A 9,177-nucleotide genomic window follows, 5' to 3' on the forward strand; every position below is an offset into this window, starting at 1 on the left:
GCTATATCAGAATCACCTGGGGTAGCCATGCATAACATTCTTGAATCCTCTGTGCAGATAATAGCCTGTGTTTGAACACTCTGAATGACAGTTAATCTCTCAAGCATCATATTCCGTTTGGGGACAGTAATGGTTTTATAAAGTTCTTTCTCATAACTTGTTCTGTAGTGTCTACTATTCTTTTAAATTTCACTCTCTAGGGCTATTCTGGTGGCTCAGTGGGTAAAGAATCCACTGCAAATGCAAGGAGACACAGGAGATGCAGGTTCAATCCCTGGGTTGGAAAGATCACCTGGAGAAGGAAAGGGCAACCCACTCCAGTATTCTTGCCTGAAAAAATCCCTTGAACAGAGGAACCTGGCGAGCTACAATCCCTGGGGTCCCTAAAGAGTCAGCCACAACTGCGCAGCTAAGCATTCAGGCACTCAGGCCTACTCAATGTTAATTTAATCCTCCACCTACAAGAAAGGCTACAGATATTTTAAGGTTATTGGTATTTCTCTGGGCTTTCCTGGTGGCTCAGATAGTAAAGAATCTGCCTGTAAAGTGGGAAACATGAATTTGATCCCTGGGTTGAGAAGATCCCCTGGAGAAGGGAATGGCAACCCACTCCAGTAATCTTGCCTGGAGAACTTCATGGACAGAGGAGCCTGGTGGGCTCCAGTCCATGGGGTCGCAAAGAGTTGGACATGACTGAGTGACATTCTTCAACTATTCCCTACTTGTGAAAGATTTTCAGAAATTTAAATGTTTTGCTTCTGTAGTATTCTGTTTTACTCAGGACAAATTTTATTAATATGGAATGCTTAATACAGCATGGTGTTCCTTATATAATTTAACTAGTCAAGAGGCATTCCCTCATTCTTAATAGTCTAACAATCACATTAAGACTGCATGTATTTTTTGATGACCTCATCAAAAATTTTTTCACATTCCAGTTCATTTCTGTCAAAACACCTAAATATTTTCTTCACCTTTTCATCTGTATGACTTAAATTGAGATGGAGTCTTGTCAATAGACTAATTCTAACTTGATTAAATCATTGAGAAGCATTAACCCCAAAGATACAAGCTCAGAATTGTCCAGATACACTACAAAGTTTCCATTCAACGATTAGCTGTCAATCCTCTACTTCGTGTGATTATACCTAACTTTGTGTGATCAGATCAGACTGTTTTCAGGAATAAAACACAATTCACTTTATTTCATCTCACCTGGGGTGAGATATTAGAGCTGATCATTCTGATGAAAAGTCTTTATTGTAGGAAATACGTGCTATTACAGAAGGTACATGGTTTTGCTCTATTTTCAATTCTCTATCTTCTTTGAGTCTCCATTAATTTGATAATCATTCTCTCCAATAATTACATTAATTACACTTATCAGAATCAATAGCTTCTCACTAGTTTTATTATTTCATTCTAAAAATTTAAATATTTACTTGTTTCAATAATAGTTTCCAGATCTCTTCAAATTTCTATCCAGTGTTTTCTTCTCTAAGTCAACTTGCAGTGAGTGTTCTGGTAACACTCTAAAAGGTTTTTAATAAGCTGATAAATCTGATAAATCTCTGAGTTTTTAAGAACCTGAGAGTGATTTTTGTTTGTATTTGCCTAGTAATAGTAATTGGGTGTGCATCAAATATTTAGTGTATCTTCTTTCCTCAAATTCTCCTGATTTTCCACTAGCTTCCAGCTTTTTTTTTTTTCCTGCAGAGGAGGGGATATACTTTGTTTGAAGTTACATGAACTCTCTGAGCATCAGCTTTCACAACTGTATTTCTTGGGAATTTAAAATATTATTGGTATTGTTGTTATTTTTCTAATCATTTTTGACAAGGTTATCTAGAAGATAATATATCTTAATCACTGTACTATGTCTCTTACAATTACACTCATGTATTAACCTTGCCATTCCATTCTAATTTGTTGTCTTCAAAAATATGTCCATGACCCAGAGAAGCACACAGAGACATCCACAAAAACACAGTAAGAGGAGGTCCTTAATATATGAATTATATGTCAATGCTTTGGCTTGTCTCTATCACCCACATTTTTACACACTTGCATAATAATTTTCCTCCTTGTGTCCATTTTCAAATTATCTTACCACTTGGATGACTGCCTTAGCTCACTGCCTAGTTCACTAGGTTACTTTTTAAAAAGTTAAGTAGTTAATATAACCCCTTAGGATAGCATTTGGCACATAGTAAGCCTATAATTGATTCACTGTTGTTATTTTTATTAGCCATGCTGCACAGCATACAGGATTTTAGTTCCCCTATCAGGGACTGAACTCATGGAAATGCAGAGTGGAAATGCATTTTCTTGCAGTGGAAATGCAGAGTCCTAACCACTGAACTACCAGGGAAGTCCCATGGTTTACATTTTTTCCCCTAAGTTTTTGAGTGTTCATTTTCCTCTATTGGATAACCCTGGAATGCACTATCACAGATCCTACTGGCCCAGCATATCTGGTTAAATAGGAAAACAGCCATCGCAATACTCTTCCTTAGAAGTCTTACTGAGGTACAACCCCATTCAGCCTGTACTGGCACATCTCAGCACATGTGCAAACTAAGCATGAAATCAGGGACTAGAATGATCCTGGCTTGCTTGACTATCCTGTTCTCCAACATAAAATGTCAGAACTATTTCTCACCTGGCTGAAAAAACAATGACTGTTTTCTGTTAGAACACAGACAATGTATATGTCCTTGGACTTGCAGGTGGTTATCCACCTTTCAGATGCACACTATGCAGTTATCTGGAACTTGGTTCTAAAAGCAGGAACTGGAGTGGTTATCCCCCTCCCCCCCCCACCCCTTGCTCTTCCTGCCTCTCCCAACCTCTGCTCTACAACTATATCCAAGTTCTGGTCAAATGTATGTACCTGGATTCCAACAATTAAATCATCAATCAGAATACATAAAGGGATTTCATTTTCAGGCTTTTTCTGTTTATTTAAGGAAATGGGGGGACCTATTCTGTTTCTATTGAAGGACCTATTCAGTGGTTCTTTAATCTTGATTGCATATTAGAATAATTTAAGCTCCCCAGTCTTAGACGGACAACTGCCAGTAGATATAATGTTGTTGTTTAGTCCCTAAGTCTTGTCTGAATCTTTCATGACACCGCAGACTGTAGAGCTCCAGACTCCCCTGTCGATGGGATTTCCCAGGCAAGAATACTGGAGTAGGTTGCCTTTTCTTTCCCTGTGTATCTTTCCAGCCCAGGGAAAATCTCCTGTATTGGCAGAAAGGCTCTTTACCACTGAGCCACTTGGAAAGCTCAATCTAGGCTCACACCCCCTCAAAATCTAGGCTCACTGACCCTCAAAATCTTGATGTCATTGGTTTGGAGTACAGACAAGTGATTTACATCTGTATAGGTTGATGAGATAAACTACTAAATAAACTCCTAAAAAATAGCTAATATTTATTAAGCACCTATTCAAGGTTGAATGAATCTGGATTTCTAGACAACTTGTAAGTTGTAAATATCCATAAGTGTTATGAGCAGAAGACACTCTTTTTGATGAAGTTTAGACAATCTGAAATGCAGGTGCTGTTAGATGCCAAGCCACTGATATATCCCTGCCATTTTCTGAAACAGCCTAATCTCACAGAGTTGGAGTTGTTATATATTTAGAGATTTATTGATAAGGCACTTGGCCGTATATTTCAGATTGTTGTTGTTTAGCCACTAAGTCGTGTCCAACTCTGTTGTGACTCCATGGACTGTGGCCCTCCAGGCTTCTCTGTCTATGGGATTTTCCAGGCAAGAATAATGGAGTGGTTTGCCATTTCCCTCTCCAGAGGATCTTCCTAACCCAGGGGTAGAACCTGAGTCTCCTGCATTGGCAGACAGATTCTTTGCCACTGAGCCACCAGGGAATCAATTTATATTCACTACTTTACTGTATATCTGGGGTTTCCCAGGTGTCACAGTTAGAATCTGCCTGCCAATGCAGGAGACACAAATGTCAGTGTGATCCCTGGGTTGAGAAGATACCCTGGAGTAAGAAATAGCAACCCACTCCAGCATTCTTGCCTGGAGAATTCATGGACAGAGGAGGCTGGTGGGCTACATGCTGTGGGGTTGCAAAGAGTCAGACATGACTGAATGACTAAGCACACTATATATCTGGCGTTGGTTCAAGGACAGTTAGCTCTGTCTGAGTCCACAGAGATGCTTATTTAAACAGTCCCGTTTAATGGGTGCTTATTTCTACACAAGATACTCGAATCTGGGTGAGGTCAGTAAGTATGGCTGCTGTCTTGAAAAAGCAGCCCCTAAGGTTGTCAAGGACATCAGTAAAATACCTAGACTTGTATGGAAAACTGGCTTTACTTGCCTCTCCAATGCCACTTTATTTACACTGAACACCCCAAGACAGGCTTCACTGTTACTTGGAAAGAAGTTCACTTTTCTCTGACAGTGCAGTCCTGGTTATATCTCTTAGTGTCGTACTCCGTCTTTTCTGGATCAGATCATCAATTCCCAGGACAGAATTAAGTTATAATAGCTTTTTCCCTGCTTTCACTCAGAGCACTCCGTCCCCTAAAAAAAAAAAAAAAAAAAAAAAAGGTCACCCCTGATATTTTCTTCTCTTCCCAGCACAACATTTCAGAAAGGAAGTAAGAAGTAACACGTGAATTTTCCTCTACTACATGTACAAGGATTGATTCTGCCACAAGCAAGAGTTCTCTGTATCCATTCCAGGAAGCTAAGTGTCTCAGTCGTGTTTGTTTCTGTGTGTTACTATGTAGCCAGTCTTCTCTATGCTTCATCCGTCCTTACCTTTATCATTTCCATCAGAAACGTGACTCATCAAGGCTCATAAGTCCCCTTGACTTTGCCCCAGTGATCAGAAAAGGAGAGTCAGAAATTCATATCAGGTTGTCCTGAGGTCCAGTACTTAGAGCCCGCTGAACACCAGAAGTTCACATCAAAAGAACACACCTGGGAGTCAGCTCACTTTCTCTGCCTCTGTTGGAGTGCCAGCCAACTCTTTTCAGGAAAAGCCTGGGGAAACTAGGTCCTTTATTTTCCAACAGTAGGAGTCTGGAAATTGGGTCAGACCTGGTATGATCACTATACAGCTTAATGCCAGTTCATCCATCTTGGACTCTCTCCTGGTACAATTACTGGTTAATTCCAGTGGCTCTCTGAGTGGCGACCTCCCCTGGCTCAGGCTCAGGAACCCCATTCCAGTGAGCTCTGAATTCAGTGCTGACAGAATACAGCCAAGTTGTCTCCACTTTGTCTTTGTCTTCCTCCCTTCCTCTCCCCCTCCTCTCTCTTCTTCAGAAATTCTCTCTCTCCCTCTCTATCTCTCTTTCTTTTCTAATCTCAGCAGTATCCTCGAGGGCTGGAATACAGTATTTGGTAAACTAGTAGGTGATAATACCTAGGAAGATAGAAAAACTCTCACCTCAATCTGATTGCTATAGGATCTTCAACAAGCTAACTCCCCTTGATACCTGTTTCCCCACTGTAAAATGGAGATAGTTCACAGAGCAGGGATTAATTTCATTGTCTAATAGTCCTTATCTATATTGAAAATCTGTGTCTCTCTTAATACTGTGGTTCTAGACACACATCAAAATCCCTACCAGAGAACATTAGAATTTCTGTTTACAGTGCACAAATGTATTTTAAAGAACTAAATAGAATAATCAATTATCTGTGTGTGTTTCAAAATGTGTTAGTCTATCAGTCATGCCTGACTCTTTGTGACCCCATGGGCTGTAGTCTACTAGGCTTCTTGTTCATGGAGTTATCCAGGCCAGAATACTGGAGTGGGTAGCCATTCCCTTCTCCAGGGGATCTTCCTGACCTGAGGATCTAACCCTAGACTCCTGTATTTCAGGCAGATTCTTTACCAGCTGAGCCACCAGGGAAGCTAGAATCAAGTATGTGTGGTTGTGCTTACCCAGTCGTGTCCAACTCTTTGTGACCCAATGGACTGTAGCCCCCCAGGCTCCTCTGTCACCTCTATTCTGGTACTGAGCATGGGGATTCCCTAGGCAAGAGTACTGGAGTGGGTTGCCATGCCCTCCTCCAGGGAACCTTCCTGATCCAGGGATCGAACCTGGGTCTCCTGCATTGCAGGTGGAATCTTTACCATCTGAGCTACCAGGGACGCAACCAAGTATATTTACACCCAAAGTTTGCTGTTTTGTTGTCCTTTCTTCACTTCTAATGTTCTGGGCTTCCTTCTGATATTATTTCTCTTCAATCTAAAGAACATTCTCACAGTATATTTAGAGCAGGCCTACTGGTAATGGATTACCTAATCAGGAAAACTCACCAGGAATTATCTGAAAGTTTTTTATTTCACCTGTATTGCTGAAGCACGTGTTCATCGGATATGGCATTCTGAGTTGACAGCGTTTTCTCTTTCAACGACTGAAAACTGTAATGTCACTTCTTTCTGGCTCCTGTGGCTGTTCTCCTATTGAGAAGGCAGCATTTTTCTCCGGCTGTTTTTAGGATTTTTTCCCTCTCTCTTGAATTTTCAGCAGTTTGATTATGATATGTCAGAGAGTGGAATTGTTTGTTTGTTCTGTTTGAAATTCACTGAACTTCTTGAATTTGTATGTATAGTTCTTTTGTCAAATTTGGGATATTTCCAACCATTATTTCTTCAAATATTTTTCTTGCACTACATTTTTTCTCTTCTCTTTCTGAGGCTCCAGTGATAAATGCTAGATTTTTTGGTTATTATCCCACAGATCTCTAAGGCTCTTTTCACTTTTCCAATTTATTTTCCTCTCTGATGTTCAGATTGAATCACTTTCATTGGTTAATCCTCCAGCTCATTGATTATTTCCTCTGTCACCTCTGTTCTGGTACTGAGCTGGTCAATGGAGGCTTTGTTTTTGGTTTCAATTATTGTTTCCCAGGTGGCACTAGTGATAAAGAACCTGCCTGCCAATGCAGAAGACATAAGAGATACAGGTTTGAGCCCTGGGTCAGGAAGATCCCCTGGAGAAGGAAATGGCAACCCACTCCAGTATTCTTGCCTGGAGAATTCCATGGACAGAGAAGCCTGGCAGGCTACACAGTCGTGTCTAAAGAGTTGGACATGACTGAAGCAACTTAGCACATTGTGTTTATAGGTTTAAAATTTCCATTTGGTTCTTGTTTATATCTTCTATTTATTTGGCATGCTTTCTAGTTTTCCTTTTGTTTCAAGAGTCATTTAATTCCAACATCTTTGTCATCCCATCATTGGTATCTTGATTTTCATTTTCCCATGCAAGTTGAGATTTCCCTGGTAGTTCATATGCCAAGTAATTTTTAAATTATACCTTGGATATTTAGAATATTATATCATATATGAGACCCTGACTCTACTTTCAATCATACGGAGAATATTGAAATTTTTATTTTTGTATGTAGTCAAACTGGTTAGATTTAGACCTTAAGTTTGAACCAGCCTCCTGAATTCCTTGTTCCAGTACCAGTTAACTTTTCAAAACATTCATATGCCATTTGGCTCTTCCTGGTGTATATGCCACCTAGTGGTCAGTCTTGGAAATGGACGGTGGTGAATATGCTCAGTTCTCAAAGTCTTTTGCATGCTAAATAGTATCCGACCTATGTGTGTGCACTGTGTGGGAATGAGTTGGATGCTTATAAACAATGATTCGGGATTGATTTCCTGCATTCCTTCCTCTCCATAATTTGTGTCCATACTTTCTGGTTCTTTGGAATTTTTCTATTTCATCCTTCATGTAGAGAGCTGTGATTTTAGTTATTCTGCTGTTCAGGGCACTTCTGAAGGGAGTCCATCTCTCCAGTTAAACAGTGGTTCAGTTCAGTTCAGTTCAGTCGCTCAGTCGTGTCCGACTCTCTGCGACCCCATGAACCGCAGCACGCCAGGCCTCCCTGTCCACCACCAACTCCCGGAGTTCACTCAGACTCACGTCCATCGAGTCAGTGATGCCATCCAGCCATCTCATCCTCTGTCTTCCCCTTCTCCTCCTGCCCCCAATCCCTCCCAGCATCAGAGTCTTTTCCAATGAGTCAACTCTTCGCATGAGGTGGCCAAAGTACTGGAGTTTCAGCTTTAGCATCATTCCTTCCAAAGAAATCCCAGGGCTGATCTTCAGAATGGACTGGTTGGATCTCCTTGCAGTCCAAGGGACTCTCAAGAGTCTTCTCCCAACACCACAGTTCAAAAGCATCAATTCATCGGCGCTTAGCCTTCTTCACAGTCCAGCTCTCACGTCCATACATGACTACTGGAAAACTATAGCCTTGACTAGACGGACCTTAGTTGGCAAAGTAATGTCTCTGCTTTTGAATATGCTATCTAGGTTGGTCATAACTTTCCTTCCAAGGAGTAAGCGTCTTTTAATTTCATGGCTGCAATCACCATCTGCAGTGATTTTGGAGCCCTAAAAAATAAAGTCCGACACTGTTTCCACTGTTTCCCCATCTATTTCCCATGAAGTGAGGACACTTAAAAAAACAACAATGGTTGGCCCCGCCTCTTTGGAACTACAGGTCCTCTGCTGAAAGTAGAGGAAGGCTCTCTTACTCAGAGCTTTGGCTTCTATGGGCTCCCATTATAACACACAGTTGTTTAGGAGTCAGGTCCTGGGAGAACAGAAAAAAAGAGACAGGACTGCAGTAGGGCATTTCCGGACTCCATCTAAAAAATGTTCCCTTTCTGTTCCTTGAGTGAGTACTATAGGGCTTCTCCTGAGCTCTCTGTCTAATCCTTTGTGCTTGCTGCAGTGTTGGTTGAGAAATATTGGAGAAAAAAATGGTAAAGTCACCATTAATTCATCAGTAAATCAGAGATCTCTTCCCAGATTTGCCTGCTATTTTTAAGACTCCTCAATGAGCTTTTTGATGCATCTTGTCCAGGTTTTATTTGATGCAAAATACAAATTGACTGATACTCTATCGTATCCAGACTGGACAACTGAAAGTCTTTAAAACTCCAAAAATTTAATGATGCCTAGATCCAACCAGTCCATTCTGAAGGAGATCAGCCCTGGGTGTTCTTTGGAAGGAATGATGCTGAAGCTGAAGCTCCAGTACTTTGGCCACCTCATGCGAAGAGTTGACTCATTGAAAAAGACTCTGGTGCTGGGAGGGATTGGGGGCAGGAGGAGAAGGGGATGACAGAGGATGAGATGGCTGGATGGCATCACT

This window comes from Ovis aries, chromosome 1 (assembly GCF_016772045.2).
Source record: "Ovis aries strain OAR_USU_Benz2616 breed Rambouillet chromosome 1, ARS-UI_Ramb_v3.0, whole genome shotgun sequence".
Lineage (NCBI taxonomy): Eukaryota > Metazoa > Chordata > Mammalia > Artiodactyla > Bovidae > Ovis > Ovis aries.